The sequence below is a fragment of the Mustela nivalis genome (assembly GCF_964662115.1).
Source record: "Mustela nivalis genome assembly, chromosome: 3".
NCBI classification, from domain to species: Eukaryota; Metazoa; Chordata; class Mammalia; order Carnivora; family Mustelidae; genus Mustela; species Mustela nivalis.
This window is the reverse complement of record NC_139022.1, coordinates 39720105-39744741: the sequence shown is the minus strand read 5'-3', so window position 1 is coordinate 39744741 and position 24637 is coordinate 39720105. Positions and strand designations below refer to the sequence as shown.

General features: G+C 39.1%; 1 pseudogene across 1 annotated transcript; it reads right to left on the bottom strand.

Annotated features, from left to right (window-relative positions):
- Positions 1-18892: 18892 nt before the first annotated feature.
- Positions 18893-19413, bottom strand: LOC309860914 (single-stranded DNA-binding protein, mitochondrial pseudogene; annotated as a pseudogene). Its single transcript has one exon. The product of its transcript is annotated as a single-stranded DNA-binding protein, mitochondrial pseudogene (transcript).
- Positions 19414-24637: the final 5224 nt, after the last annotated feature.

The following is a 24637-nucleotide window of genomic DNA, read 5'->3' as shown; positions in this document are numbered from 1 at the left end:
GACACACTGGACCAGATGGACATCACAGATATATTCAGAACATTTCATCCCAAAGCAACAGAATACACATTCTTCTCTAGTGCACATGGAACATTCTCCAGAATAGATCACATCCTCGGTCCTAAATCAGGACTCAACCGGTATCAAAAGATTGGGATCATTCCCTGCATATTTTCAGACCACAATGCTCTAAAGCTAGAACTCAACCACAAAAGGAAGTTTGGAAAGAACCCAAATACATGGAGACTAAACAGCATCCTTCTGAAGAATGAATGGGTCAACCGGGAAATTAAAGAAGAATTGAAAAAAATCATGGAAACAAATGATAATGAAAATACAACGGTTCAAAATCTGTGGGACACAACAAAGGCAGTCCTGAGAGGAAAATATATAGCGGTACAAGCCTTTCTCAAGAAACAAGAAAGGTCTCAGGTACACAATCTAACCCTACACCGAAAGGAGCTGGAAAAAGAACAAGAAAGAAACCCTAAGCCTAGCAGGAAAAGAGAAATCATAAAGATCAGAGCAGAAATCAATGAAATAGAAACCAAAAAAACAACAGAACAAATCAACGAAAGTAGGAGCTGGTTCTTTGAAAGAATTAATAAAATTGATAAAACCCTGGCCAGACTTATCAAAAAGAAAAGAGAAAGGACCCAAATAAAAAAAATCATGAATGAAAGAGGAGAGATCACAACTAACACCAAAGAAATACAAACAGTTATCAGAACATACTATGAGCAACTCTACGGCAATAAATTTGACAATCTGGAAGAAATGGATGCATTCCTAGAAACATATAAACTACCACAACTGAACCAGGAAGAAATAGAAAGCCTGAACAGACCCATAACCAGTAAGGAGATTGAAACAGTCATTAAAAATCTCCAAACAAACAAAAGCCCAGGGCCAGACGGCTTCCCGGGGGAATTCTACCAAACATTTAAAGAAGAACTAATTCCTATCCTCCTGAAACTGTTCCAAAAAATAGAAATGGAAGGAAAACTTCCAAACTCATTTTATGAGGCCAGCATCACCTTGATCCCAAAACCAGACAAGGATCCCACCAAAAAAGAGAGCTATAGACCAATATCCTTGATGAACACAGATGCGAAAATACTCAACAAAATACAAGCCAATAGGATTCAACAGTACATTAAAAAGATTATTCACCACGACCAAGTGGGATTTATTCCAGGGCTGCAAGGTTCAACATCCGCAAATCAGTCAATTTGATACAACACATCAATAAAAGTAAGAACAAGAACCATATGATACTTTCAATAGATGTTGAAAAAGCATTTGACAAAGTACAGCATCCCTTCCTGATCAAAACTCTTCAAAGTGTAGGGATACAGGGAACATACCTCAATATCATCAAAGCCATCTATGAAAAACCCACCGCAAATATCATTCTCAATGGAGAAAAACTGAAAGCTTTTCCACTAAGGTCAGGAACACGGCAGGGATGTCCATTATCACCACTGCTATTCAACATAGTACTAGAGGTCCTGGCCTCAGCAATCAGACAACAAAAGGAAATTAAAGGCATCCAAATCGGCAAAGAAGAAGTCAAATTATCACTCTTCGCAGATGATATGATACTATATGTGGAAAACCCAAAAGACTCCACTCCAAAACTGCTAGAACTTATACAGGAATTCAGTAAAGTGTCAGGATATAAAATCAATGCACAGAAATCAGTTGCATTTCTCTACACCAACAGCAAGACAGAAGAAAGAGATATTAAGGAGTCAATCCCATTTACAATTGCATCCAAAACCATAAGATACCTAGGAATAAACCTAACCAAAGAGACACAGAATCTATACTCAGAAAACTATAAAGTACTCATGAAAGAAATTGAGGAAGACACAAAGAAATGGAAAAATGTTCCATGCTCCTGGATTGGAAGAATAAATATTGTGAAAATGTCTATGCTACCTAAAGCAATCTACACATTTAATGCAATTCCTATCAAAGTACCATCCATCTTTTTCAAAGAAATGGAACAAATAATGCTAAAATTTATATGGAACCAGAAAAGACCTCGAAAAGCCAAAGGGATATTGAAAAAGAAAGCCAACGTTGGTGGCATCACAATTCCGGACTTCAAGCTCTATTACAAAGCTGTCATCATCAAGACAGCATGGTACTGGCACAAAAACAGACACATAGATCAATGGAACAGAATAGAGAGCCCAGAAATAGACCCTCAAATCTATGGTCAACTCATCTTCGACAAAGCAGGAAAGAATGTCCAATGGAAAAAAGACAGCCTCTTCAATAAATGGTGCTGGGAAAATTGGACAGCCACATGTAGAAAAATGAAATTGGACCATTTCCTTACACCACACACAAAAATAGACTCAAAATGGATGAAGGACCTCAATGTGCGAAAGGAATCCATCAAAATCCTTGAGGAGAACACAGGCAGCAACCTCTTCGACCTCTGCCGCAGCAACATCTTCCTAGGAACAACGCCAAAGGCAAGGGAAGCAAGGGAAAAAATGAACTATTGGGATTTCATCAAGATCAAAAGCTTTTGCACAGCAAAGGAAACAGTTAACAAAATCAAAAGACAACTGACAGAATGGGAGAAGATATTTGCAAACGACATATCAGATAAAGGACTAGTGTCCAGAATCCATAAAGAACTTAGCAAACTCAACACCCAAAGAAGAAATAATCCAATCAAGAAATGGGCAGAGGACATGAACAGACATTTCTGCAAAGAAGACATCCAGATGGCCAACAGACACATGAAAAAGTGCTCCATATCACTCGGCATCAGGGAAATACAAATCAAAACCACAATGAGATATCACCTCACACCAGTCAGAATGGCTAAAATCAAGAAGTCAGGAAATGACAGATGCTGGCGAGGATGTGGAGAAAGGGGAATCCTCCTACACTGTTGGTGGGAATGCAAGCTGGTGCAGCCACTCTGGAAAACAGCATGGAGGTTCCTCAGAATGTTCAAAATAGAACTGCCCTATGACCCAGCAATTGCACTATTGGGTATTTACCCTAAAGATAAAAATGTAGTGATCCAAAGGGGCACATGCACCCGAATGTTTATAGCAGCAATGTCCACAATAGCCAAACTATGGAAAGAACCTAGATGTCCATCAACAGATGAATGGATCAAGAAGATGTGGTACCATCGGGCTCCTTGCTCGGCAGGGAGCCTGCTTCTCCCTCTGCCTCTGCCTGCCTCTTTGTCTGCCTGTGCTCGCTCGCTCTCTCTCCCTCTGTCTCTGGCAAATAAATAAAATCTTTAAAAAAAAAAAAAAGAAGAAGATGTGGTAGATATACACAATGGAATACTATGCAGCCATCAAAAGAAATGAAATCTTGCCATTTGCGACAACATGGATGGAACTAGAGTGTATCATGCTTAGCGAAATAAGTCAAGCAGAGAAAGACAACAATCATATGATCTCCCTGATATGATGAAGTGGTGATGCAACATGGAGGCTTAAGTGGGTAGGAGAAGAATAAATGAAACAAGATGGGATTGGGAGGGATACAAACCATAAGTGACTCTTAATCTCACAAAACAAACTGAGGGTTGCTGGGGGCAGGGGGTTTGGGAGAAGGGGGTGGGATTATGGACATTGGGGAGGGTATGTGCTTTGGTGAGTGCTGTGAAGTGTGTAAACCTGGTGATTCACAGACCTGTACCCCTGGGGATAAAAATATATGTTTATAAAAAATAAAAAGTTAAAAAAAAAAAAACCCACCTCAAATATCATTCTCAATGGAGAAAAACTGAAAGCTTTTCCGCTAAGGTCAGGAACACGGCAGGGATGTCCATTATCACCACTGCTATTCAACATAGTACTAGAGGTCCTGGCCTCAGCAATCAGACAACAAAAGGAAATTAAAGGCATCCAAATCGGCAAAGAAGAAGTCAAATTATCACTCTTCGCAGATGATATGATACTATATGTGGAAAACCCAAAAGACTCCACTCCAAAACTGCTAGAACTTATACAGGAATTCAGTAAAGTGTCAGGATATAAAATCAATGCACAGAAATCAGTTGCATTTCTCTACACCAACAGCAAGACAGAAGAAAGGGAAATTAAGGAGTCAATCCCATTTACAATTGCACCCAAAACCATAAGATACCTAGGAATAAACCTAACCAAAGAGACACAGAATCTATACTCAGAAAACTATAAAGTACTCATGAAAGAAATTGAGGAAGACACAAAGAAATGGAAAAATGTTCCATGCTCCTGGATTGGAAGAATAAATATTGTGAAAATGTCTATGCTACCTAAAGCAATCTACACATTTAATGCAATTCCTATCAAAGTACCATCCATCTTTTTCAAAGAAATGGAACAAATAATGCTAAAATTTATATGGAACCAGAAAAGACCTCGAAAAGCCAAAGGGATATTGAAAAAGAAAGCCAACGTTGGTGGCATCACAATCCCGGACTTCAAGCTCTATTACAAAGCTGTCATCATCAAGACAGCATGGTACTGGCACAAAAACAGACCCATAGATCAATGGAACAGAATAGAGAGCCCAGAAATAGACCCTCAAATCTATGGTCAACTAATCTTCGACAAAGCAGGAAAGAATGTCCAATGGAAAAAAGACAGCCTCTTCGATAAATGGTGCTGGGAAAATTGGACAGCCACATGTAGAAAAATGAAATTGGACCATTTCCTTACACCACACACAAAAATAGACTCAAAATGGATGAAGGACCTCAATGTGCAAAAGGAATCCATCAAAATCCTTGAGGAGAACACGGGCAGCAACCTCTTCGACCTCAGCCGCAGCAACATCTTCCTAGGAACAACGCCAAAGGCAAGGGAAGCAAGGGCAAAAATGAACTATTGGGATTTCATCAAGATCAAAAGTTTTTGCACAGCAAAGGAAACAGTTAACAAAATCAAAAGACAACTGACAGAATGGGAGAAGATATTTGCAAATGACATATCAGATAAAGGACTAGTGTCCAGAATCTATAAAGAACTTAGCAAACTCAACACCCAAAGAACAAATAATCCAATCAAGAAATGGGCAGAGGACATGAACAGACATTTCTGCAAAGAAGACATCCAGATGGCCAACAGACACATGAAAAAGTGCTCCATATCACTCGGCATCAGGGAAATACAAATCAAAACCACAATGAGATATCACCTCACACCAGTCAGAATGGCTAAAATCAAGAAGTCAGGAAATGACAGATGCTGGCGAGGATGCGGAGAAAGGGGAATCCTCCTACACTGTTGGTGGGAATGCAAGCTGGTGCAACCTCTCTGGAAAACAGCATGGAGGTTCCTCAAAATGTTGAAAATAGAACTGCCCTATGACCCAGCAATTGCACTATTGGGTATTTACCCTAAAGTTACAAACGTAGTGATCCAAAGGGGCACGTGTACTCGAATGTTTATAGCAGCAATGTCCACAATAGCCAAACTATGGAAAGAACCTAGATGTCCATCAACAGATGAATGGATCAAGAAGATGTGGTATATATACACAATGGAATACTATGCAGCCATCAAAAGAAATGAAATCTTGCCATTTGTGACAACATGGATGGAACTAGAGCATATCATGCTTAGCGAAAAAAGTCTAGCGGAGAAAGACAACTATCATATGATCTCCCTGATATGAGGAAGTGGTGATGCAACATGGGGGCTTAAGTGGGTACGAGAAGAATAAATGAAAGAATCTGGGATTGGGAGGGAGGCAAACCATAAGCGACTCTTAATCTCACAAAACAAACTGAGGGTTGCTGGGGGGAGGGGGTTTGGGAGAAGGGGGTGGTATTATGGACATTGGGGAGGGTATGTGTTTTGGTGAGTGCTGTGAAGTGTGTAAACCTGGTGATTCACAGACCTGTACCCCTGGGGATAAAAATATATGTTTATAAAAAATAAAAAATTATATTAAAAAAAAAAAGTTGAAGAGTAACAAGTAGGATAATGATAAAGAAAACAATAGAGTAAGGAGGGAAAAGAGATGTGGTGTATACTTGGTAAGCACGTTTAGGAAGTGGGAGGAGGCAGTACTCCAAAGAGAGGTAACAAAAACATATTTAAAGACAGGTCTTAATCTTTATGTATAATACCCGTATATACCTGAAATTAAATAATCAGCCCATTCCAAGCATCACTGGCTTTTTTTTTTTTTTTTTGAATGAAGTAGAAATGGATAAGGGTTTTGAATGAATATCAGGGGAAACATCAGGGTATTTGGTCTATTTAATGTTTTTTGGAGTAGGTCAATTGTCATTATTTTTCAGACATGTTAACTGAAGCTAGTCCAATTCTATGTCTTGAAAGAATCAGTGTGTATTAACAGGCACAGAGAGAGAGAGGGCTGAGCTTTTCATTTGGAATATATTTCATCCAAAAGCATGAAATACTAATTTCAGGTGTGGAAGTGATAATTACCTAAACCTTAATTTGAAAAATATTACATTTCTGACTTTTTAAAAACTGTAATTTTTAAAAGCATTCCATTTCTGTTGGTGCCAAAAACAATGGACTGAATCATTGAGAATTTCTGAATAATTTCAAATACTTAACAATCCAGGACATGATGAAAGAGATTGAAATTTAGCAGCCACGTTATTTGGATTTCTTTACTCCAAGAGGATATAGACAGAAGCCAAACAGCTGATTGAAAATTCAAGAAATTCTCAGAAAGATATTGCTAAAAAAATATTTAGAAGATGCAAGTCTGCTACAATCCAGAGTATCTGGTCACTTCTAATGGTTGAATTTGATCCTTCCACCAGCAACATTAGTATCCCATGGGGACTTGTTAGAAATGCAAACTCTTAGGCCACAACCCTAAACCCAGTTCACAACAAACCCTAAGATTAAGGCCCAGCGATCTGTTTTCATAAGCCTTCAAAGTGATACTGATGCAAGCTTAATGAGAACGGCTCCACGACACACTGCTGGCTACAGCTCACTCTAGGAACAAAAAAATGTCTTGAAGAAACGACTCCTTCAGAAGTCTCTAAATTCATTAAAATCATTCTGAGAAATGCCTCAGGAACACCCCAAACCAGCTGCGAATCCTCTTGATGTCTCATGACAATCAACTCCACACGTGCCTAGGTACTCAACTTGAACATTTTTTGGAAAATTGGTTAACGCATTGTTTTCTCTCTCTTCCATGATATAATCAAGGCTCACTTTTAAAAAGCTCTTTAATAAACCTTCTACTCTGTGGGGGTCCAGGAGAAAATGCGGAGGTACAAGAATTTTAATAATATATTCAGTAATAGATTTGGGAGAGAATATGACTGAACCTCTCTCGGGGACTTATGCAAATTAGAATTGCATTTCAGATCCTCGCCCTTCAAAAGCTACCAGTTACCAATGCAAGGAAACCCAACAATCTATCAGAAAAACATAATGTTCAAGTCAAGTAATCATTTATTGAAATGTCTTCTTTTATTTTATGAGACTTTATACTTTTATGAGAAGATTTTGTTAGGTTAACAGGGAATCGCTTTCAAATCTCCCAGAGCAATGCCAATGGGAAATAATGGCAAGCTGGGAATTTTTATCTTTCTTTGGCTTGTAATATTATGTGTGTGATGTTCAGGATGAAAACTGGAAATCCAAGTGTATTCTTGCTTTCCACAACCAGCACTTCCAGAGTCTGGGTCGAGGACAGTGGATGAAAACTGTGTCAGCACTTGGGTCTGTGCAATTTATTTGAAGTTTCTTTTTCCTTTTGGACCTGCATAATACAGTCTGCATAATACAGTCTGAGTCACTGACACGAGGGCATGGGTAGCAGTATTGTAACAACAGTGAGGATAGAGAGAGAACCAAGAAGGCATATTACTACTCCAACACAGTCAAAAGCTTAGTGAAGGTAGAAAAATATAAGCGAATTTCTTAATGTATATTTATAACTTACAAAAAAGAAATAGATGTAATAGGTGCTAAGTATGGTTATTTTTAAATGATACACTTTCATTAGGTTTTAGAATTAAATATGAAGTCCCTGAGGAATTAAATCCAAGCAATTTTTTCAATGTCCTAATTGCAACAAAGGTAGAGATGGTGAGGTGTGCATTCTGAAATTATTCTCTAGGCAAAAAAACAGTTTGGAGTGCCTGGGTGGCTCAGTCGTTAAGCATTTGGCTTACGCTCAGGTCATGATCCCAGAGTCCTGGGATGGAGCCCTGTATCAGGCTCCCTGCTCAGCGGGAAACCTGCTTCTCCCTCTCCCATTCCCCCTGCTTGCATTCCTGCTCTCGCTGTCTCTCTCTGTCAAATAAATAAATAAAATCTAAGAAAAAGGAAAAAAAAAAAGAAGAGAAAGACAGTTCATATACTGTGAGACAACGCTCATGCTGAAATTAATTTGGAACAACCCTAAAAATGTTTAGACGTTGAGAGTTTGAATACTAAATTTTAATATACTGAAAGTAGGCATTTTAGATGTTAAGCTGAACAGTGAAATCTCACAGGTTAAAAAAACACACACAAAAACCAAAACAAAAACAATTATAGTCTTAATTCTACTTAAAGCTCTCAAAAGTCCCTTGAATGCAGGAAAACCTCTTTTCTAAATTTTGTTTCCTCTTAGTTTAACTGCAGTAGGTTAATTAGCAGTCAGATACTCACAAAAGCTTTATTCTTTCACTACTTAGATTTCTCTCATCCCGCAACTGGCCTTCCCAAGACCCCTGCTCATTACCTGAGTCCTCTTCACCTCTTCAGCTCTGGGGGCTCTGCCTCACTATAAATCACCTGAACTAATTTTTTTTGGGGGGGGGGAATCACTATCAATAGTCATTAGATATTCAATTAATATCCCATGGATCTGTAGAAGTTAAGTTGCATTTTTTAAAAAGGCCAATTGAGCAAACTTTAATGTGTATGAGGATATCCTCTACATATTCCTGATCAATAATTTATTTTTTCAAGTAACAGATATTCTAGAGAAAATCTTAGAGAAATAATTCAGATACTATGTCATTAAAAAGTGAAAGACAGCATGAGGCATCCAAGTGACAGGACATTTGTGTTCAAAAGTTTGGGTTCAAATCATATCGATTATAACTCAATGACTCATTAATTAATGCTGTGTATTTAATTATTAATAACCAAATATATACATAACTTTATCTTAAATGATAAAACTACCTCTGCGTTTAGAAGGTTGTAATCCAAATAAAAATATGACAGTAATCAGCATTATAACTGAAGGAGGAAAAAACGTTTTGAGTAATTTTACTTAAAGATACCAAATATATTTTGATCCCTGACGGATGACAATTTTAAGTCAACATCAAACATTCAACTTTCTACCTCTATCCTATGCTAAAATGTTAACTTTCATGAACATTAAGCTTTCTACCTCTATCATGAGTGGCTGCCTGGAGAGTGTCCCATGACACAGTTACTATCGTCTTGACATATGTTCTTTCCCCTCTGCAACCACGAGTCTCTCCTGATGCATTATTTTATTTTATTCTAGTCTATTTATTTTAATTTACTTTATTTATTTTATTTTTTTAAAGTAATCTTTAAACCCAACATCACACTTGAATTCATGACCCTGAGATCAAGAATCTGTGCTTTCTGGGGCACCTGGGTGGCTCAGTGGGTTAAGCCTCTGCCTTTGGCTCAGGTCTGATCTCAGGGTCCTGGGATCAAGCTCTGCATCAGGCTCTCTGCTCAGCAGGGAGCCTGCTTCCCCCTCTCTCTGCCTCTCTGCCTACTTGTGGTCTTTGTCTGTCAAATAAATAAATAAAATCTTTTAAAAAAAGAAAAAAGAATCTATGCTTTCTTTACTTACTGAGCCAGCCGGGTGCCCTTGCTTTTGCATGACTTCTAATACCTTCTGGTCACTCAATTGACCACTGCAGTCAATACTTACCCCAACGAATTCACACAAATTCACAAGGCATCTCGGTATTTCTATATAGCACTTGTTGACGGTCAGTTTCATCATTAGATTTCATTATTTACACCAAATGGTCAAAGACGGAATGAAATTATTAGGTACCTAATATCAGCTTTTTAAAAACATCAAAAAGTATTTTTTTTAAGATTTTATTTATTTATTTGACAGACAGAGATCACAAGTAGGCAGAGAGGAAGACAGAGAGAGAGGGGTAAGCAGGCTCCCCGCTGAGCACAGAGCCCGATGCACGGCTCGATCCCAAGACTCTGGGATCATGACCTGAGCTGAAGGCAGAGGCTTTAACCCACTGAGTCACCCAGGTGCCCCAAAACAGAGTATTTTTTAGTGAAGCTTCAGGTTTACAGAAAATTGAGCAGTTGAGAACAGAGTCTCCATACCGCCCCCCCCCCCCCCCGACTTCTCATAGTTCTTGTATATTTCTATCTTGTCTCAGTACAGCACATTTGTTATATCTGATGAACCAATACTGATACATTATTAATACTGACACATTATTTTTAACTAAAGGCTACAGTTTACAGTATGATTCTTTGTATTACACAGTACTAAAGAAGAGGTAAAATGTCATGAATCCACCAGAACAGTATAATACACAACAGTTCCACTGTCCTAAAATCCCGTGTGTCCACCTGTCACCCACCCCACTTGCCTGAACCCCTGGTCACCAGAGATTTTTTTTTTTAATTCTCTACAATTTTGTCTTTACCAGAAGGTCATATACTTGGAATCATACAATACGTAACTTTATCAGACGGACACCTTTTACCTAGCAATATGTGTTTAAAGTTCCTCCATGCCTTTACATGGTCTGAGAACTCATTTCTTTTTTTTTTTTTAAGATTTTATTTATTTATTGAGAGAGAGAAAGAGAGAGAACATGTGTGAGTGGGGCGAGAGGGAGAGAGAGAATCCCAAGCAGACTCCACACTGAGCTCAGAGATGGACATGAGACTCAATCCTCAATCTCACAACCCTCAAATCATGACTCTGCCACTCAGAAGAACCACCCTGGCCCCTTACCTCATTTCTTCTTATTTCTTTTTATTCACGATTGAGATGAACCAGAATTTTTTTTATCCACTCACCTAAAGTAGGATATGTTGGTTTCTTCCACTTCGCAGCAATTCCAAATAAAGCTGCAATCAACATTTGCAGAGATCCTTGTATGGATGTAACTTTTTAACCCATTTGAGTAAGTATGTGGGAGTGGGTCCTATGACAAAATTATAGTTAATTTTGTAAAAAACTTCTCAACTGCCTTCCAAAGTAGCTGTACAATTTTAAACTCCCACCAACAGTGAATGAGAGTTCTTGTTGCTCTACATTCTCATCAGCAGTTGGTACAGTTAATTTTTTGGATTTTAGCAATGCTAATAGATGTGTCCTGGTATTTTGTTTCATTTTTGCAATTCCTTGACGGAAGTTTTTTCACATGTTTATCTGCCGTCTGTACATCTTTAGTAAGATGTCCATTCAGAGTTTTTACCTTTTATCTGAATTTTTTTCCCCTTATTATTAAGCTTTTAGGCATAAGTGCTCTATATATAGTTCCAACCCAAAGTTGATCATCCAAATAGAACTGCCCTATGACCCAGCAATTGCACTATTGGGTATTTACCCTAAAGATACAAATGTAGTGATCCAAAGGGGCACATGCACCCGAATGTTTATAGCAGCAATGTCCACAATAGCCAAACTATGGAAAGAACCTAGATGTCCATCAACAGATGAATGGGTTATTTTTTTTTAATGTTTTCTCCCAGTATGTGGATGTCTTTTTCTTTTCCCAAAAATGTCTTTCACAGAGCAAAGGTTTTAATTTTAATGAGGTCCAACTTATCAATTGTTTTTCTTTCATAGCTCATACTTCCAGTGTCATATGTAGAAACTTATCACCAAATTCAGGGTCACCCAGACCTTGCATCGTATGTTATCTTTTAGTAATTCTATTGTCTGGCATTTACATTGAGGTTTATAATACAGTTTGAGTTACATTTGTCAAAGATGTGAGATCTGTGTTTATATTCTTTCTGTTTTTGCTGTTGTTGTGCCCGTGGACCTCTAGCTGATCCACCATCCTTTCTTTAAAAGACTATCCTTTCTCCGGTGAACTACTGCTGCTCCTTTGTCACACTGCAGCTGACTGCATGCGGCAAGTGTCTCTCTAGGGTCGCTTTTCTTTTCTACTGATCTGTGTGTCCATTCTGTCCCCACTGCCATGCTGTCCTCACTACAGCAGTTTTATAGCAAGTCTTAATGTCAGATAATGTTAGTCCTTTCACTTTTGCCTTTTCATATAATCTTTAGAACCAGGTGAGTAACATACACAAAACAACTTGCTATGATTTTAATTGGGATAACATTTGAATCGGTGCCTAAAGTTAGGAAGAAACAGACATCTTACAATATTGAGTATTTCTAATCATAAACATAGAATAGTTTTCCATTTATTTGGACCTTTATCAGAACGTCACAGTTTTTCACAAACAGATATTGTACAACATTTGTTAGATTAGTATCTAAGCATATAATTTTGGGGTGTTAGTATAAACACTTTAGGTCTTTAATTTGAAATTCTAATTGTTCATTGCCAGTACACAGGAAAGCAATTGGCTTTTGTCTGTAAACCTTGTATCTTGCAGCCATGCTATAACCAATTATTAGTTCCAAGAGTATTTTTACAAATTATTTTCTTATTTTCTATATAGACAATTATGTAATTTGTGGACAGTTTTCTTTTGTCTTGTCTTACGCTTTTACTAAAAAACATCCGGTATGATGTTGGATAGGACTCGTGAAAGAAGACATCCTTGTTTTGTGAGATTATGGTTTGGGAGAAGGGGGTGGGATTATGGACATTGGGGAGGGTATGTGCTTTGGTGAGTGCTGTGAAGTGTGTAAACCTGGTGATTCACAGACCTGTACCCCTGGGGATAAAAATATATGTTTATAAAAAATAAAAAATTAAAAAAAAAAAAAGAAGACATCCTTGTCTTGTTCTCAATGTTAGGGAGAAAGCACCTGATTTCTTACCATTAAGTATAATGTTAACTGCAGGTGTTTGCTCTGTTCTGTTTTTGTAGAGGAAATGCCTTTCATCTCTATTCATAGTCTGCTGGAGTGTTTTACAAGAATCTATGTTAGGTTTTGTCAAATTTTTTTTTCTGTAGCCACTGAAATGATCATATGAGTTTTTTTTTTAATCTACTGACGTAATGATTACATTGATTTTTTTATAATTATTTGATTTTTGAAGATTGAATCAGCCTTGCATTCTTGGTGAATTTTAGCTAACTGTAGAGGAAAAATGATAGAAATTCTCTACAGTCTTCTCCTGCAAATACATGCAAAGGGAAGCCTCTGAATTCATCCGGGCAACAGCACTACCGTCTTATTAGTCCCAGAGTCTCAAAACCCAAAGTATGATTCACCTTTCCCATCATTTTCCTGTTATACTTTAATATTTCACATATTATACAGACAAAAATCACTTAGCTTTCTTATACTTAAAGTCAATCCTAAGCCTTTTATTTCTACTCCCAAATATCACTACTTCTATTCCCTTCTTTGCAGTCTCATTTCTTCTGTGATGTTTCATTCTCTCAGAACTTTTGAAATAGCCACTTGGAGATTCTCCTCCAGTTTCTCAACCTCCTCCAACTTTCCTTCCTGTATCAAAGTAGAAATGCACAACTGTGATTGTTTTATTACCTCTCTTAAAAACTTCCACAGAAATAGGAATAAAATCTAGCTTAATACTCACGGCTTTCTACAAACTGAGTGTGCGTTCCATGTCCAGACTCCGCTAATTCTTCCATCCAGACAGCCACTTCCCAATCATTCCCTCAAGTCTGTTTAATTAAAGCCACCTTTTCCAGAAACCTCTCTGACAATGAACATGCACATGCATAAATCATTACCAGTAGTAGGAAACAGTATCTCTTTCCTCAAACAAAATTTTCTGTGGCACCTGTCTCCTATTGTGTATGACAAAGTTTAAAATATATTAATTATTACCTCTAGTAGATGGTGAAAGTCTTTGGGCAGGCTTTTTTCTGTTGTCAATAGTTTCCAAGTAAAATTAGAATAATCAGGATAATTGTAAAAAGCACCGTGAATATAAATGTTGTGTGAGCTGACAAGCCTTTTCAATTCTACTTCACATCTGGATCCAAGACCCAAATTTCTTTCAGGAAATCCCTCTCTCTTTCCTGGTCAGCGTGTTAAGAGAGCAACCCTCTTCCCACTCTCGTCCTAGCTACTTTCCTTTCCATTCCCTTGCTTTCTTTCCATAGTAACGCAGCACTACTTCAAATCATCCTAATAACTATTTCCTGGCTTAACTACTCTTCCTCTCACTCTAAACTAAAAGCCCCTGGAAAACAGTAATGTATGTTCCCTTGTCTCACACGACGCCCAAAACATAGGTGGAAGTAATAGCCGAAAAAAGTGAATATGTACCTCTATGTTCTTTTCTAACTGGGAGCTAGAAAACATCGCCCAGAAAAGAAGGAAAAGGCAATTTCTTGAATATGAAAAAGCAAAGAGGGTCCCGGAGGAGGAACAAGGGGACTGAAAGCGCTGTCAGTTCTGCACGAGGGAAGGTGAACAGTCCCTGGGCACAGCACACGGCATGGCTCCCCCTTTCTGAAAGGCCAGTAGGTCCCAGAGGTGGCACGGTTACTATTCGTTGCCCCTGCTGATACCATCACTTCCTAGCTTAAGACATAATGTAAGCAGCTACTGTTAGCAAATGAAATCCCGCTGAGGCAAACCAATGGGAAGGGACTTGGCAAAGAAAATGACAGCAATAAAGAGGGAATAAGAAATGCTAGGCCCAGGAGAGACAGGGTTCCGGAGGCGAACTCCCAGGAAAGGCTTTATTACTAAAATAATAAATTGATTCTCTGGCCAGAATAGCTATTTGACAAGGAGAAAAAAAATGTGAGGCCACATTTCTTAGCCAAGTGAATCTAAAGTGTTTAGTTTTATTTCCTTAAACTCCATATCTTTTTTTTAAAAGATTTTTTTGTTTTATTTATCTGACAGACAGAGATCACAAGTAGGCAGAGAGGCAGAGAGAGAGAGAGGAGGAAGCAGGCTCCCTGCTGAGCAGAGAGCCCAACTCGGGGCTCGATCCCATGACCCTGGAATCATAACCTGAGTCAAAGGCAGAGGCTTTAACCCACTGAGCCACCCAGGTGCCCCTAAACTGCATATCTTAATAGATCAGTCATCCTTAAACTTTGGTAGCGTATCTAGAGAACATGCGAAAAGTAAACACACGTGTATAGAGTATGCGTGTGTTTATATATCCCAACAGGTATATAGGGAGTAGATAATACAGACATATACATTTAAAACCTCAGTAAGTTATATATAGTCAATTCTCACCGATTGTGGTTGTCATGGTCTATAAAGTCACCCCAGACAATGAATTGGTAAATAATGAATTACCCTCCCAGGAGAAATACAGCATCAGGCTCTGGCAAGCCTCTGCCCATATTTTCCTCAACTAATCAATACATAACTTCATTATATGTGTCTTTCTTTTTAAAAACATCTTATTTAATATACAGTTGATCCCTTACCATTGAACTGATGATCAACAACACTCTAACTCATGCCAGAATGGAGCTTATCCTACCCATTTCCTTTATGAGGCACATCGGAGCCCTGGTGCATTAAGAAACGCTAGGCAGCATTTCAGCCCTATATACAGAGGCCACGTTAAACAGTGCAACTGTCAACAAAAAGCACAAAAGTGTGAAACATGTTGCCACTGAATGGACTGCAAAATGGACACTTATTTACAGTATGAGAGCCAAAGGAATAGCCAAAGGCAAAGTGATGTCTTGTATGACACCAGCTGGGGGAAGGGGACACTGATATTCCCCTCTGCACAGGTACAAGATAAAAGCACCTGATGTGGGGGGTTACAAAGAAATTTTAGTGGTAGGTGAATTCACACACATGCAAAATCTACAAATAATGAGGCTCAAGTGTTTGTATGTGTGTTTACCTTATACATTATCTATACATATGGCAGTGTGTGAGTGTAAAAATTCAGAGAAAGAAGGAACGAAAGATATATCTGGAAGTTGGCAACTTGACATATGGAAGCACTAATTGTCTTTTAAAATCAGATTACTGATTAATTAATTAAGCCTTGTTTTTAGTTTAATTAGGTATAAAAGTGACTTGAGAAATTCACAAAATATAAGTACTAAGGGCAGGAAATCATGATTACCTCCAAAATTACTCTCCACTTCCAGAAATAGAAAGAGGTAAAAATGGTAATAGGAAGTAGCTACAGCCCTGCCAAGAACCAATCCTATCATTGTCAGTTTCTGTCAATTTTCTTTTTCTTCAAGCTTTCATGTCACTGAATTTCTGCTTTTCTTAATACTTTGGATAGACTGTTATGACATATATTTCTAACTTAAGACGGCAATTTTAGAAACTGGACCACAGAGTTGAGAATCAACTAAAATCAGTAGGCAAGAATGAAAAGGAAAAGCAAGAAAGCAGATCATGACGTAGCAGACGAAGATCAAAGAGATCATGCTTTATTCATGCAACACAAACCAGAGGCTCAGCTGTTGGTTTGCAGGGATGGTGGAAATGGGTCCTTTTAGGAGAACAGTAAGAAAGCAAATGACAAGAAGAGAAGACGGAATGCATCACTTCCTTCTCAGTTCCAAAGCAACCTCACAATTTTTTAGAAAAATAAAAAGCTATTTTAAACCATTAAAAAATGAAAGAATTCTGAAAGACAGTTTTTCAGTTTCTTATAAAACTGAACATATTCTGACCATACCATCCAACAATTGCACCCCTTGGTATTTGTCCCAAAAGAGTTGGAAACTTATGTCCATACAAAAACCTGCACGCATTTGTTTTTATCGGCTTTGTTCGTTAACAGCAAAACTCAAAAGCAACCAAGACCTCTTGAGCAGACGAATGGACAAATAAACTGGGGTGCATCCAGACAATGGACTATTATTCAGCACTCAAACAAAATGAGTTATCAAGCCATAAAAACACAAGGAAGAAAGGTAAAGGCGTATTACTAAGTGAAAGAAGTCAATCTGAAAAGGCTACAAACTTATGATTTAAACTCTATGACATTCCGCAAAAGGCAACAAGAGAAGGTAAAAAGGTCAGTGGTTACCAGCTGGCTGAGGGGAGAGATGAATAAATGAAGCACAAAGGATTTTTAAGGCACTGAAAATACTCTGATACCATAATAATGGATATGTGTCTATATCCATTTGTCCAAAACCACAGAATATACCAACATCAAGAATGAACCGTAGGGTAAATTATGGACTTTGGTGGTTACAGTATGTCAGCATAGGTCCAGAAATTCTTACAAATGTATCATTATGGTAGAGGATGTTGATAATGAGAGAAATCGTGCCATTGCATGGGCAGAGGGCATAAGGGAAATCTCTGAAACCTTCCTCTCTGTTTTGTTGTTAATCTAAAACCATACGAGAAATAAAATTTTCAAAATCTTTTCTAACTATAAAAATTGGAACACTAATAAAAGTGTTTCCAAAGGTAGACATAATATCATTGGGGAGTTAAATTACTTTGTCAGGTATTAGGTAAGTACAGTGTTTTTTTCTGGAGAGCTTACACAGATTCTTTAAAAGGAAATTAAGTAATTCAAGAGTTTAATGAATCTACCAAGTGGACAAATGCACTGAAGAAAATCCTCTTTAACAATTCATGACAACTCCTTTCTTACTGTTAGAAATTCCACTTAGAGGCTCCATCACTGCCATCCAGCAGTGATCTGAACTTTGCCAGGATCAGTAAACATCAGAAAGAAAATGGTCTAGCCAAGGCAGACCTGTAATTAACCATGGAACTAATCATTCTAAATTGAATGCCTGTGTAGAACTATACAACCTAGAAGCGGGAAGACAAAGTAAACATTACCAGACAATGACCTGATCTTACAGTTCCCTGGTTCCAGTGTTACAAAATTAAATACACAGATTAATTCTGTGGAAAGGAGCATGCCCAAAACAGAGTGACACAGTGATACCAACTACCGACATTTTGACTGCACACGGATCTCATTAGGAAAACCTTAAACAGGGGCGCCTGGGTGGCTCAGTGGGTTAAGCCTCTGCCTTCAGCTCAGGTCATGATCTCGGGGTCCTGGGATCAGGGTGTCGCTCAGAAGGGAGCCTGCTTCCCCCTCTCTCTGCCTGCCTCTCTGTCTGCTTGTGATCTCCCTCTCTGAGTCAAATAAATAAAATCTTAAAAAGAAAGAAAAAGAAAGGAAAAACCGTAAACACAACATACACACACACACACACACACATACATTCCTTTCTTCACTTCAGAGGTCTTCAGGGAGCCTTGAGGGTGGGGAGCTATTTTTAAAAAAAGAAAATCTGAGACAAAACTGAAACAAAACTGAAGCACAGTGAAGAAATTCACCAAGGTAAAGTCTTCACTGTTAACTCTAGCTTACTTTTCAAACATTGTCATAATGGTAGTATTTGTTGATGGTTTATAACATCTAAGACATTGTTCTAGGTACTTTACAATTCATTACTGGGGTTGCCTCCTAAAAAACACCATAACGTAGATGAAATTATAATCGAACTGTACACCCTGAAGGGTACTAGGGTTTAGAGAGTTTAGGTAACTCTCCCATGTTCACGGGATGTAGTGCTGGAGTCAGCAGTTGGATCACAGAACTCACACTCATAACCACCACCAGGACCACAAAAATCAGCTGTGATATACCAAATAGCAAAAGTAGTTTTCTTCTAATACTCTTTAGCCAGGACATCTGACCCTCACTCTGGGATCATCAACCCTTTCTCTTTCCTTGCAGTCTTTCTTATTCTCAACGTTTTCTCCAAGACCATCCTCCTCCCTCTTTTTTCTCATTTTATATAAAAGAGTATTTTAATTCTTGTCCTTAGGAACTATAAAGTCTATACATGATTTGGAAATGAGACTGTACCAAACAATAGCCAAAGGAGAGTCGTCCACTCCATGCCTTCTCTTTGGTCTGGTCACTCAGAAATATAATGTTATCAGCTAAGATTGTTGTTGCTTGCCGCCTCACATTATTTTTATCTGTGTGTTCACCATAGTCTGCTTCCCCTTCTACATAACTTCGGGACCCCTTTTTCACACACTGGTATACCCCACCTCTGAGGTCTAGGCGGAATACTGATATCCTATGCCATGTTGTCTTATGCCATGTCACTCATCTGGTACGCTTCACTCTCCCCGGACCACCACATCTCATTTGTCACTAGAGAACATATCGTGACTGAGCTTTTCCCTTCCACCTGTCTCATTATGGGGTCCTGACCCACTCACCCGAGCAGCTGCACACGGTTCAGAGATCTTTCCAGAACCAAGCTGCTAGCTATTCCAGACTCATGCCTTACAAACTTGATGAAATACCTGTAACACAGGTCTTCGAAACATGGCTTCTATTTGCTTTTCCTACAGTCTAGTCTTTGGTCTTCCCCTAGCAAAGAACTCCTGGCTCCCTCCCTCCCTCATGAGATGCTCTAGCTGGTTCAGCTTCTAGCTAGGCCCCTCTGTCTCTTTTTCATCCTGATTATTTTCCAACGGTTTTCTTCCCTGTCTTTAATAGGGGATTACAGAGAACCAAGGTGCATTTTATCACATAAATTAAATGACTTTGTAGTGCATATTATTTATCCACTCCCCAGAATCAATCAGGTTATTAATTAGATTTCTTTTTGCTTCTTAACATTGCAGGAGATGCTTACTAAGTGACCTTTGTTAGGGAAATATTTCAAGGCCTTATTCTACATAAATCGTAGTCACACATTAGACTGAGCTGAGACTGCAGATAATTAGCACTAAGAATCATAGAGCCCACTCACAGATATGCTGCTTTAACAGAACAAATTAAAAACTGGTCCAGGGGTGCCTGGGTGACTCAGTCAGTTAAACATCTCTGTGGTCGTGATCTCAAGGTTGTGAGATCGAGCCCCGCAATAGGCTCCATGCTGGACATAGAGCCTGCTTAAGATTCTCTCTCTTCCTCTCCCTCTGCCCTTTCCCTTTCTCTCTCTAAAATAAATAATTCTTGGGATGCCTGGGTGGTTCAGTCGGTTAAGTTTCTGCCTTCGGCTCAGGTCATGATCCCAGAGTCCTGTGATCGAGTCCCGCATCAGGCTCCTTGCTCAGTGGGGAGCCTGCTTCTCTCTGCCTCTGCCTGCCACTTTGCCTGCTTGTTCTCTGTCTCTGACCAATAAATAAATAATTTTTTTTAAAAGAAAAGAAATAAGTACAATAAATAAGTCTTTAAATAAATAAAAATAAGAACTGGTCCTCACTGAAAAAATAAAATTAAGATGTTTAAAAAATAAAATTGTGGTTAAAAAAAATCATAAAAGAAAAAAAAGAACTGGTCCAATTTAGGCCAACTTTGGCTCAGAGAAGTTTTTCTTTGGCCCATGCTATACTTTATACTTTGTTAAACTACTTGAAAATATTTGTAACTCAAAGAAATACATACGAAAATCTGAATTTCTGGTTTCTCTTGATAAGTTAAATCTGGTAATATTATTCCTGATTTTTCTGAGCAATCACCAGATGATGCTGAGTAACAATTTCTTTTTCTTTTAAGATTCTATTTATTTATTTGACACAGAGGGAGATCACAAGTAGGCAGAGAGGCAGGCAGGGTGGGGGGGAGCAGGCTCCCTGCTGAGCAGAGAGCCCGATGCAGGGCTCGATCCCAGGACCCCGGGATCATGACCCGAGCTGAAGGCAGAGGCTTTAACTCACTGACCCACCCAGGTAACCTTGAGTAACAATTACTATCTCCCTAAGACAATCTCAGGACTCTACAGTGGTATTCCTACACACAGCTCCATTCATTCATCAATACCTGCTGGCACTGTGAGGAAGCTGATATTGCAGACTCCTGATTTTAAAATATGAGTAAGCTAGAGGTGCCTGGATAGCTCAATGGGTTAAGCCTCTGTCTTTGGCTCAGGTCATGGTCTCAGGGTTCTGGGATCGAGCCCCACACTGGGCTCTCTGCTCAGCGGGGAACCTGCTCCCCCAACCCTGCCTGGCTCTCTGCCTACTTGTAATCTCTGTCAAATAAATAAATAAAATATTTTTAAAAAATAAAATAAAATATGAGTAAGCTACAGACCTACCCCTTAAGGTCAGAGTAGGGAAATTAAAACCTTGCTTCTGATTTGGTTTGTAACTTCCTATTTTTTACCAATTATTTCAAACTAATTCTAAAACTGACCTAGTTTGGAAATTCACTAGTCCTTTTTTAAATACCAAGAATTTAAATATATGACACCTAAGAACACCGGAATTGACATTTTTGTATAAAATAAGAAAAATCCAGAGGTCAGCCCAGAAGACACTGTGACTACATCAAATCCAGAGCAGAAATAAATCTTAAGAAAAAAATGCCATGAAGGAGATTATGCTAAGTGAAATAAGTCAAACAGAGAAAGTCAATTATCACATGGTTTCACTTATTTGTGGAACATAAGGAATAGCGTGGAGGACATTAGGAGAAGGAAGGGGAAAATGAAGGGGGGGGGAAGTCAGAGGGGGAGATGAACCATGTGAGACTGTGGACTCCCGGAAACAAACTGAGGGTTTTAGAGGGAAGGGGGTTGGGGGGTGGGTGAGCTTGGTGGCGGGTATTAAGGAGGGCACGGATTGCATGGAGCACTGAGTATTGTACATAAACAATGAATCATGGAACACTATGACAAAAACTAATGATGTACTGTATGGTGACTAACAGAAAGAAAGAAAGAAAGAAAGATCATTCCCAAATAAAAGTGAGTCAGTGAAGGGTAGTGATTACAAATTTACAAGGATTTTTGATATACATAAGATTCTCTATGTTTACTCCAAATGTGTTTGTCTACAAAGCATGGTTGAATGGCAGCCTCTGCATTTGTGAATACATGAAGCTTAGAGGTGAAAACCCAGGTGACAGCAGGGAGGCTGGCAGACCTGTCCAGAAGACACATTTTCAGAACAAGCTCACATTTTAATTTAGATGTTACAGACCCATAACAATGACAAAATCTGTAACATGGCCTTTCTTTCTTTCTTTTTTTTATTAAATTGATTTATTTATTTTCAGAAAAACAGTATTCATTATTTTTTCACCACACCCAGTGCTCCATGCAATCCATGCCCTCTATAATACCCACCACCTGGTTCCCCCAACCTCCAACCCCCCCGCCACTTCAAACCCTTCAGATTGTTTTTCAGAGTCCATAGTCTCTCATGGTTCACCTCCCCTTCCAATTTACCCCAAATCCCTTCTCCTTTCTAACACCCCTTGTCCTCCATGCTATTTGTTATGCTCCACAAGTAAGTGAAACCATATGATAATTGACTCTCTCTGCTTGACTGATTTCACTCAGCATAATCTCTTCCAATCCATGTTGCTACAAAAGTTGGGTATTCGTCCTTTCTGATGGAGTCATAATACTCCATAGTGTATATGGACCACATCTTCCTTATCCATTCGTCCGTTGAAGGGCATCTTGGTTCTTTCCATAGTTTGGTGACCGTGGCCATTGCTGCTATAAACATTGGGGTACAGATATGGCCTTTATTTCTATTTCAGGAAAGGATGATTGAGAATGCTTCAGTTGATCTGACAGGGAGAGTACTTGAGGATGTTAAAAAAGGATCCGTCCTCAAATTACCACCTGGTACACCACTGCCCAGGACTTAGTATTAATCAGAAACCCAGTCAGGTATTAATTTTTCACAACATGGTACACCACTGCCCAGGACTCAGAATTAATCAGAAACTCAGTCAGGTATTAATTTCACAACAATATTGGGGAGATGCCTCAACTTTGAGTCACAGTTTCTTCACCTGCCATTTTGGAGGGAAACCTAAACTAATATGTAGGTTTTTTGTTGGGCGTCTGATAATATATTTAACATAAATCTCGTATCACAGTACCCGGGCTACTAGGAAATAATAAGAAACTGGCATATTTCACAAATGTGCCTTCCGTGTCTCTAAACTAGGAAATAATAAGAAACTACTAGGCTACTAGGAAATAATAAGAAACTGGCATATCTCACAAATGTGCCTTCCGTGTCTCTCGCACACCAGCTGAGAGCAGCAGTCCTCGAAAAAGCAGAGCTGGGTGCGGGGCAAAGCAAGTGAGCGCTCTGGTAGCCAGGCTGCTTCTGAGTCTCCCTAATGCTATCTATCAGGGTATTTTAGAGACAAACATTAAAAATTCAAACCGTGGCCACTAGAGGAGGTAGCTGTGGCTCTCAGAACTGCTATAAAACAAAATAAAAATAAGTAACCTAAAAACTGCTGACTTTCCAATTAACCTTGCATTCTTTGGTGGTCCTTTACAAAATTTATGAGTGAGGAGCTCAAATATAGTTCCTGGCTGATGCCAGCACGCTCCTTTTCTTGGGAATGACATCCTCAGACAGTGGCCACTGAGAGTTCTACCTTTTCCCCTCATTTTCAATAGTCTTTCACTACCATTATGCTGCCCTGGGTATCCGCTTGAATTCCTGTGCCTCTGCTTGCTACTGGCATTAATCCTTGGCATTCTTTTGTTCTATACTAACCTCTTACTGAGCCAGGTCACTTTTTGCCCCTCCCCTACCCTGACTGCTGATAAAGCCTGTGTCCAGGCAATTACTTTCTCTTCCTCTGACCATCGGCACATTTAGTTTCCCTGATGTTCATGAACCTTTGGAAAGAACCCAGGTCTGTATGATACTGCCCAGAGCACGTAAAGCTCAGCAGAGAGCGGAAGCTTCTTCTCTAGTCTTTGCTTCAGGGATCCCCAATTGCCTGCCAGGGCCCAAGGTGTTTCTTAATCCCATTTTCAGGGCTTTATGGCATTATAATCATTGGATTTACATGAGCCAATGTTTACTTTTCCAATGCCTTCAATGCTAACACTCCATAATGCTTTCTCCATTATTACAGACAAATCCTAAATAAGAGATGCTCCCAAAGTCAGCTCCCATGGTAGACCTCCTGGCCTCAGAGGCAGGAAAGGTATCCAGAAAAAAACCGTCAAGAAATAGAAGGTAAAAAAACAAAACAAAACAAAACAAAAAAGTGAAGGCAGATGAGAACCCAGCAAAGATCAGGGCACAAGGAAGAGAAAATATGCTGCATAAAAATAAAGAACTGACCTGTGCTGAGTCTTCTATTGTCAAAATCAGTGCTGGATGTTTGTATGTGTGTTTCTACACACACATCTCGGTGAAGCTTCACAACAGCCCAGACGAAAACCTTTTATCTCCTTGAGGGCAAATAAAATGAGACTTAAAGATTAAAAAACCCACCCAAGATTATATATCCACCAACTTAAAGAACTATTCAAAGTCTGATCTGGCTACAGTTTCTACTGAAGCACGGAAGTGCCATAACCACACTTTTTTTCACCAGTTTTAAGATGCCTGTGTTGGGTTGGATCCCTGAGAAGCAGAGGCTAAGCCACGCTTTGAGCAAATGGGTTGAGGGAGTATACTCAGTACAAAGAGACTGAGGGAGGCAGGATGGGGCAAGTAAAGAAGCTAAGGCAGGGGGTTGGTTGTTCTTAGCTGGGCTCTGGCTGCAGCCTGGTCCCACAGAAAGGACCCTGAGCAGTGAGCAGTACTTGGGTGATGGGAGCTCTTGTGA